This window comes from Buceros rhinoceros, unplaced genomic scaffold (assembly GCF_000710305.1).
Source record: "Buceros rhinoceros silvestris isolate BGI_N320 unplaced genomic scaffold, ASM71030v1 scaffold12411, whole genome shotgun sequence".
In the NCBI taxonomy this organism is placed as follows: domain Eukaryota; kingdom Metazoa; phylum Chordata; class Aves; order Bucerotiformes; family Bucerotidae; genus Buceros; species Buceros rhinoceros.
The window spans coordinates 1-9,118 of record NW_010394886.1 but is presented as its reverse complement, the minus strand read 5'-3'; positions in this window follow the sequence as shown (position 1 = coordinate 9,118).

The window sequence follows — 9,118 nt, the reverse complement described above, 5'->3', positions numbered from 1 at the left end:
CATGGTTTATTTCTCTAAGGGCGTACAGTCACCAGCTGGATGAAAAGCATTAGGGTGCAAAGAAGTGCCACAGGGCAAATAGCAGCCAGGGGTACCACTGAGGGAACGGAGCTCCTTTCCGACCTCACAAACATCCCCTGAGGCTCGTGTAGCCTCTTCACAGCCTCAGGAGTGAAAGTGGGCAATGAGAAGCACATTAAGAGAAGGACCAGGACAGGTGGGCAGCACAGTCTTGAGAAAGCCAATGACAAACGTGGCACTGCACGATGGCTCCTCAGTTATGTTCCCTACAGCCATGTGGAGCATTTCTCCCTGGCGCACTGTTCCCTGTGCTGACCTTTTCCTTTCTCACCTCCCTGTTGCCTGCCCAGCAGCCAAGGGGATGGACCACTGCGCCTCTGGTGTACATCAGAGCACACAGCCTCTTTTCACATATTTCCAGCCTCTTTTGAGCATACCTCGCAGGACAGTGCTGTGGAGTATAGGTCACATCAATTTTTCATCAGGGTGGATCCTGAGGAGAATTAGGAGTGAGGAGAGCATAACACTGCTTCTACCTCACCAAGTCCAGCCACACTGGACGTTATTTTTCCAGGGCTCTGCTACAAGGACCAAGAGATCACAAACGAACCCCACACATTAAAGGGAATAAGAACAGTAAATCTCTCATGGTTGCCGTGGAACTTGTGAAGCAGGCTTAGAAGTGAAAAGGTGAAGAAACAAAGCATCCACGATTAGTTAGATTTGGGGAAAAACCAGTCTTATATTTAAGCCAACCACATTTGGGGAGGTTTGGGTATGGAGCGTAATTCACACTTTGTGTAGACATGCGGTTGGGAGCCACAGAATGCTTGTGCTGCAGGGAAGGAGCCTTGTGACAAGACCAATTTAAAAAGTTCCTACTCAGAATAAAAGTACTATTTAACTCAAAGCCCTTTCTAAAACAGGCACAGTTGCATGAGTTTAAAAAAATCTCTCCAGCTTAACTTTTCACAGCAGGCTGTAAAGAAAGAGCAATCTGAAGAAACCCTGCCGTCAGGTACAGCTTGTAGGAAGGTCGGTGTAGCAAAGAGTCCACAACCTCAAAAATTAAACTCTGTTATCACAAGAAGCCCTATCGGATGTCTCCTTCATTTCACATCCTCTGCACGTGCTTCAAAGTGTGACAATGACCATCTCTGTACACAGCTACAGTGAGGATGGTGGTGGTTAGTTTCCTACCACACAGCTAACCAGCTAGTCATAACACAACCCTCCTCCACTCTGCAGTAAGTTTAGCACGCCTGGGGACACCACATACCATTAGATGCTTGGAGAGAGGCTACAGAGTGCCGGTGGGTCAGATTTAAAGCCTTACAAGAAGTTATGACCTATCAAGGCCTTAAAAGAGCTACTCAACAGGACATTGCCATTCACCCCCTCATTGAAGTGCAGAAGAGTGTAGAGATCCACTTCCCCAAATAAGCAAACAGTTCTGAGGCTGTTTCCCAGTGTTCCTGGTACCCAGGGAAGCTCCTCTTTCCAGGCTCTCATCCACCATTAACTAAACTCTTCTCCAGGGCTCAAGCGAATACATGCTCCACTGAATCCCAAAAGCCCCAGGAAAATAAGAGAAAGCTACACTTCCTTCCAGGCAAAGGGGATTAATTGCTTCCTACACTCATTACAGAAGACATGCCTATCCTGAAGTGGGTATCATTGAAGGAACAATATGAACAGTGACACGCCATGTACACCAGGTACCCCAGGGGAAACATTTCACACTCACTCCTTCGGCCGTTACACTCCTCAGCTCTCCCCATTCAGAGATAAAAACAAAGTCAGTTTTCTCTTTGACCTGTCCAGATATCAGCTCTCCAGACTGTCTGCTCAGGAAGGCATTTTCTTTGGCTCTTTGAGAGACAAAACTGGACCCATTTTTTACTCAAAAAACTTTACATTTTTTTACTCTGGTTTATACTGAACACTGCTATTTTTCAAGTTCTCCTCCCTGCAAATGACTGTGCTTATTAACTGCCTCATTAAAGTGGCTTCAATTCAGTTTCTCATCTGCAATATTCCTGTACATCTGAAAAACTAAGTTTGTTTTCAGAAGACAACAAATAAACCACCTCTGCCCTTGTTTAACTTACAAGGTTTCCTCTGATCTATTCCTTCACCACTCAGGAGCGCATCTGATCTTCTGAGCAAGGGCTGATGATGCTACTCTCTTGAGCATCCCTGAGGGAATAAAACACAGCAATTAATTGAACCCAGAGAGGGCAGAGCACACATAGCAAGGACACATTTTCAGAAGAGCAAGACTTATCTACCTTCTTGACGAGTTTGCTAAGGCTCTGAAACAAGCCATGGAAAGAAGACAGGCCGGCATGTCACAAACTCACAGTGCAGCCCTACCTTCACAAGGCAGCCTGGCTAACACCACAGCAGCAACACAAGCCATCCCAGCACACCCTTCTACATCCTCTGAGCTCAACACCTACACCCGTGCAAGGGTGGTGCTCAGCTAATTCAGGTTCTTGAAGGCAGCAAAGTATCTGTTAGAGTAATCCCTCCTTCCTCAGGGCAGATTAAACCCATTAATTTCCCCAGTTCCACAGCAGCTGCCACCACACCGTTTCTGTCAAGTTCGGTGCTGCTCTTACACAGACCAATTGCCTCCCAGCCCCTTCTAAGCTTGGGCTAAGAACACTTACTTTTATTTACCTAGACTAGGAGGTACAGCCATGGCCAATCAGCTGCTCCTGGTCTCCACAGCTAGCTCAAACCATGGGAACAAGTTCATACCACAAGCTGAATCCAAGACCTCTCAAGCTCCTTTCACATCCCCAACTCTGCATGGGTGAGAGTGATTTGGTTAATGGCAAGCGAGGCTGGATTTCAGCTGAAGACATGGGCAGGAAACGCTGAGCAGCTCATTCGAGCTACTGCATCCAAAACCCCAGTGACTGTTAATTGCAATGACACACAGGCATTCTACCCATTAAAAAACTGTTAAAAGAGCAGAAAAGTTACAGAACTTGGGATCAGGAAACCCTAGCACCAAAGTTACATGGTAGTAGTTTGTCAGGGCTGATCTCGGTGTTTTCTTTATCATTTGAGCTCTATTAAACCAGCCAAATGGAGCAGCTTTCTCCCAAACACCAAACAAGTCACAAAGTCTGAAACTTAAGCATCAATATTGCTTAAACAGAGACACTTCCAAATCCCACTGGAAATGCTTATTGCCACCACACAGGGTGCCACTCTTCTTCTGATACAATAAGAAGTACAAAAGTGTATTTTCATCCTTACACCAATACAGTACTGACAACACATACAGGGAGTCACCTTGTTCTGGGAGGCGATGCCGTATCACAGCAGAGCCCTGTTTCGCACCTGATTTTCAACCTTCAGCCATATCGTAAGTACATTAACATTCACTATGTTCAGGAAATGCCTTCATGTGCCTTTCATGTTCACAACCCTCCGCTCTGATCTATGGTAGTCAAAAATTAACAGCATTTTTAATGGACATAGGACAACAGCTCTGATCATGAGCCAAACTTTGCTGAAAATTTGAATTCTTTGTAGCCATCTTTAAGCACTTTTATCCTATGCCACGTGTTGAGGTGAGCACAGACTGATAAATACCCAAGTGGCTGAAGTTTCCTTTCTTGGTACCAGACTTAAAAAATTGCCCCTACAGAGGAAACCAAGACTTCAGGCTGTAACTTCCACCTTCACCAGGAGTGTTCCCTGAAAGAGGTGCTGCTCTTGAGCTTTGGTAGAAGCTCTTTTGTAATAATTTACTGAGCAACTCATACAGCCCTGCTCCAAATCAATACTGCTGCATGCTGAAAACCGCCAACAGCTACCCAACTAAGAGGCAAAACCACGCCAGCACAGGCTTCAGGCCAGCATCCTGGACTGGCAATCCTTCTTGAACACAGTAGTTTGAAGTTTCCTGTTAAAAGACCCGGGGAAAACAAAATCTTCTCCATGGCAAGAGATCACCTGCCATGGTGATCTTCACCATCTTCAGGCCTGCCAAGACACGTTCTCAGCTCATGAGACTCACGCAGCTGGGTCCCACATCCCTCTCCCTAACAATACCCAGCTACTGCTAAACCTCACATGCAGATCTTGGAGGGCTGGGGCACCTCTCTGATGATCCAAGGCACACGCTGAGGGAGGTAACTCTCCTGGTAGCAATGTGCCTATGTGCCACACATGGCCAGAGTGAAACCACAACTGTGGTGCTCCACCAGGATGGAGAGCTGGTTGCCAGGAGCCCATGCCCTGAGGAGGCCCACTTGAAGGCAGGCACATCAGCTGCAGCCCGTGTCTCTGTCACATTGTCCCAGACCCACATGATTAACACCGTGTGACCCCGTGTAAAGGTACTCTAAGGAGAGTCATGTATCAAGGGAGAAGCAAACTGAGAAGCCTGCATCTTATTCCAGCTTGCCCTGCGTGATATTGCCAATGCAGAAAAGTTGGATGAAGAACATGCAGGTCACCTAATGGGCAGACATGCTAAATTGGCACCTGGGTGGTTCTTGACACAAGCTTTAAATAACCTACTCAGAAACTAAACCTCTAGGCTGTTCATATCAGTCATGAATAGCTGGACGCACTAATTGCAAGACAGACCTGAAGTCTAAAAAGGGGATAAAGTGCTTTTTGAGAGGGGTCAGTGCTGTCCCTTGCTGTGTTTGAGACTTCTGGTCAGACCCTGCAGCTTGGCTTTACAGTACCACCACTGTAGCAGGACAGGGGAATACACATAACCACAGCTCTTTCAACGGGAGTCTTTGTTATCCAAAGACACAGCCAGCCATCGCGCCCAAATCCCCTCCAGGGCTCATACATGGTGTTTACCAGCTGTCAGAGGATCTCTTTCGAGTGACTGATCAGCCAAGAAGAACATACCTATATGCAGTTCTTCCACTTCAGTTTTGTACCTTGGATATCAAAAATTATTTAACAGCCAAGTACATGCCAACGGCACAGGGAAAACCCTCAAAAAATTAGGACATTCGCATCCAACACTTAGCCCTGAAGGAGAACACCCTACCTCTGCTGCTGCAGACGTAATAGGACTCATGATGTCCCAGCTCAGGAACACACATGAAAGGTTGTAGGTGACTTATTTGACAGAAAAAATGAATGCAATGATATCCGTTTGCTCAAATCCTTCAAAACTTGTTTTACTTGCAGTGGGAATGAAAGACAGCAAAGAATATCTCTTCTTAAAATGTTAAATCATTTTCTACAGCTGTTCTGACCTGAATACGTTTACACAGTCGTCACGTCTGGTTACAGACGTTCAAGCAGAAACATCAAGTTTGACCAAAACCAGCCCAAATGTCATTTCAACCTGTCTCACCCACCGGGCTTCGCCTGAACGCTTTTTCTCCAGGTAACACAGAACCCCTGTGTTTGCCAACTTTGTATCCTACAAGGCAATGTGCATTTTTTTCTTTTTAGCAAGATAATACTTTAAAGTACGTTCGCTGTAGTAAACACATTAGACACTGTTCCCAGCAAAGCTGGCACTGAAGAGAACGCAGGTTCTTTCCAGCTGTAGCAATGACCTATTAACACTGAAAACCATCAAAACGGACAGAAACAGGTGACTCAAAGCAGACTGTTCAACCAAACCAACTTATAACAAAGCCGCAGGGTCCTCAGGTCAGGGCAGCGATGTGCTGTACCAGTGCCCCCTGACATGTTGCCTTTACACCACGCTAGCAACAGTTCTAATACAAGAGGGGTGGTGCTGGGTATGTCTGGGGGATACAGCGGCTACCAGCATAACACAGGTATCTTAACTAGGAGTTCATAGTCACAAAAGTCTACCACTGCCTACACAATACGAGAGCAGGAGAGCTACTAATTGAGGATGGTTTCAGCCAGTAACACATGGCAAACCGTATTCCTCTGCTGAGCGACCCATACCAGAGGTCAGGAAGGACAGGCAGGCCGCTTACTGGTATGGGAGATGACTGTAACGAAGAGAAAGCATTACCATGAAGGGGAGGAAAATCAGAATTAGACACTCACCCTGTGACTGTGCCCATGGGGGTGCAGGGAACACACTGTGCTAGGAAGGGGGGTACATTACCGTCACTTAACCCTGGCTCTGCTGTATCTCTGTAAAGTCCCTTTAAGCTGCTGTCAGACAAGCACAATCCCAAACTGGAAACATCATTTAGAAAGAGGCCAACCAGCAACACATTTACACTCTCTGCCCCACTGTTTCTACTGTTTTCTACAAACACAAGCAAAAACCAATCAATGTTCTTAATGTGCAATTTTTTACAACCACCCTTCTTCCCCCCAAAAAACCAGTGGTATGAAAAACATCAATCTGTGTGCCACAGGAGTCGGAGCATTCCCTGATCCCAGTAAGCAGGACAAAGTTCCCTTTTCTGTGGCTTAGGGCAAGATCTACCCTCTCTCAGCTCCCTTTTCACTCTACCCTGTGGGTGGGTGATGGGCTATGCCCTGCCAGATCTGCTTGCTGCAACAAAGCTGCCAAGGTGGGTGATCAGGGCACCCCCAGGGATGCCAGTCTCCCTGTCAGCCTCCTGCCTGCTAACAGACCCAAGACCAAGGTGCTGGGCTCCCCCTGGAGACTGTGCCAGCCCAAGGAGGGCACTCCCGAGGAGGATCTACCTGATGGGACCTCATCGACAGGAGACGAGCCCAAATCTTACCTCCAGGCACCCAGATCCAGTAAATCCCACTAAAATCTGTTTTACTTCTTTCTTCTCAGCTGCCCCTGCATGGTTGCCTCCTGCCTACTCCGTTCAGAGATCACACATGAAAATGATTGCAATGAATCCCAAATGAAAACCAGTACAAGTTTTCAGGCTGAAACTGGTTTTGTAGCCAGAGAGGCAGCCAGCTCTCCGCCTCACCAGGACCTCTCACTGACAACTCCTCCACCCTCCGAGAGGCACGGCTCCCTTCAGGCTGTCCCATCTACAGCAACAGCTACTCCTGCGGTGCCATCTCCTGGCTTAGGACCACTGCAGCTGAAAAGGGGACTGGTGGAAAGAGGTTTCCATCTGCCAAAAAGCATTACAGCAGGCTTAGGATATGGGTAAAGCAACACCCAAACCCCGCGAATTCTCTCTCAACAGATTATGCACAATTCACCCCCCAGTAAAGTATTAATTAAAATGACAAGATTTTGAAACGTCTTCTGGGCCGATCGGCTTTGCGTTTTGAGCCTCCACCGTCTTGCTTTTCAGCTTTTACTTCTCAACGAACATCAAGGCTCAATACTCACTTTTTGCTTACGATTTTTGTGCCATCTCGTGACTCCAGCAGGTAACAGCTGAAGGTTCCCCCACCACCACACGGGGACCAAGGAACACATGTAAAAAGCCATGAACCTGGATGGCACACAGTTTGAACCCAATCCTCGCCACAGTGACAGCTGGTACCATCTATTTTCTAGCCAGGCTGCATCTCAGTGTTTTGCTGATAAAGGGAGCAGACAGGAGCTCCTTTCTTGCCGAAAGATACTCATCCACAGCTCAAAACTTTCTGAAACTGAAGAGAGCATCATCTGTCAGGGGTGTGACCCGTGCAGCAGGGCAACCACACAAGCACCAAGCACATCCTGCACAACGCTGCGTATGAACTCACGAGAGTCTGGGGCAGCAGCATATCTGCCACGGGACTCAGCCAGGGATCCACGCTACATCTGCACTGGGCCAGCACCTTTTCTGTCCCTACACATAGGGGGGCAAGAGCTGTAATACCAGCACAGGATATGTTGTACAAGAACAAGGCAGGTGATGCTCTGGAAAAGGGTACAAGGTTGGAGAGATTGTTTTTGCAGCATTTGATCTGCAGAGCCAAAGCAGAAAGAGAGCTTTTCCCATCCCAGCAGCTTGTTTTAATTCAGATTCGCCCAGACAGAACTGTTTCATTCCAGCAGGTCAGGGGTTCAGCTTGCTCTGTGTTCACATAGTTGGTTCACAGACAATACAGCCTGAAAAGAAACTTTTATTCCTTACTTCCAGAGACTCCCAGCAACTCCTTTACACAACACTCCCAATTTCAAACCCCTCTAGAAACCTATCAAGTGGGAGTTTAATTGTCCTATTCCATTAGCTACTGCTTGAATGTGAACACATTACCCAGCAAATCCTATGTCTCACCCCTGTAGCTGCTCTACTGAAAGAAGCACTGGATAGAAAACAGGTTCCCAGCCCACAGAGACTTCTGAAAAATCCCATTTCAGAATAGAGCCAAGGCCCCTCAAGTCCCTTCTGAAAGCAAATGCACATGTACCCCAGGGGCTAAGGGCTATCAGCTGGGATAGGGTAAGAGTCTTCAAGGCCAGACTGGTTCCTCAGCAGGTCTCTGGCAAACAGAGAGCAGGCTACTGAGCAGGTTACTATCTCTGCTGCTGGAGCTTCTTTGCATTCCACAAGTATCACAGCTTCAGCAGAACTGTGAATCAAGCCCACCTTTCACAGCACTAACAAATTTCTTTTTTTCCTACAAAGTGTAACAGTTTCAGTAGGACTTCTGTAGGAGTCATAGGGCTCATTGAAAGTCCTTTAAACTAAATTTAAAGAGAAAAAGAAAAAAAATCAGGCTTACTAGAACGAAGCAGAAGAGCTGCACATCATCAGCGGGACAGTATGCTAGCAAGCACCTTCCGTTCACCACACCAGTGGAAACGGTAGTAGGTACAGCAACAGTAGAGTCATAAAGGATGCTGGTGCACTAGGAACAAAGGCACCACTTAGAACTAATCAGGTAGTAATTAGCACCCACCAACCTCCAGTCCCAGCACTACTTCACCACCCCCACCCCGCCCCCCATACCTGGCCTGCTGGAACGGTCCCACTCTGCCCAGGGAGCCCTGCTCTTGCCTCTAGCCCTGCAGCAAAAAAAAAAGGAAAGAGACCCAAAGCTCGGAACCATTGATAGGCAGCAAACAGACCCGAAAGCCTGCTCCCATCAGCACTAGCCAGGGCACCTCAAAAATACCACCTCCCTAGAAAAACAAAAACCAGAGAGACCAGGAGCACCAGCGCTCTCCGGCAGCTCTACAATTCCCTTTACCACACATCCACCACAACGTCCTCAAACATCACGCACCAAC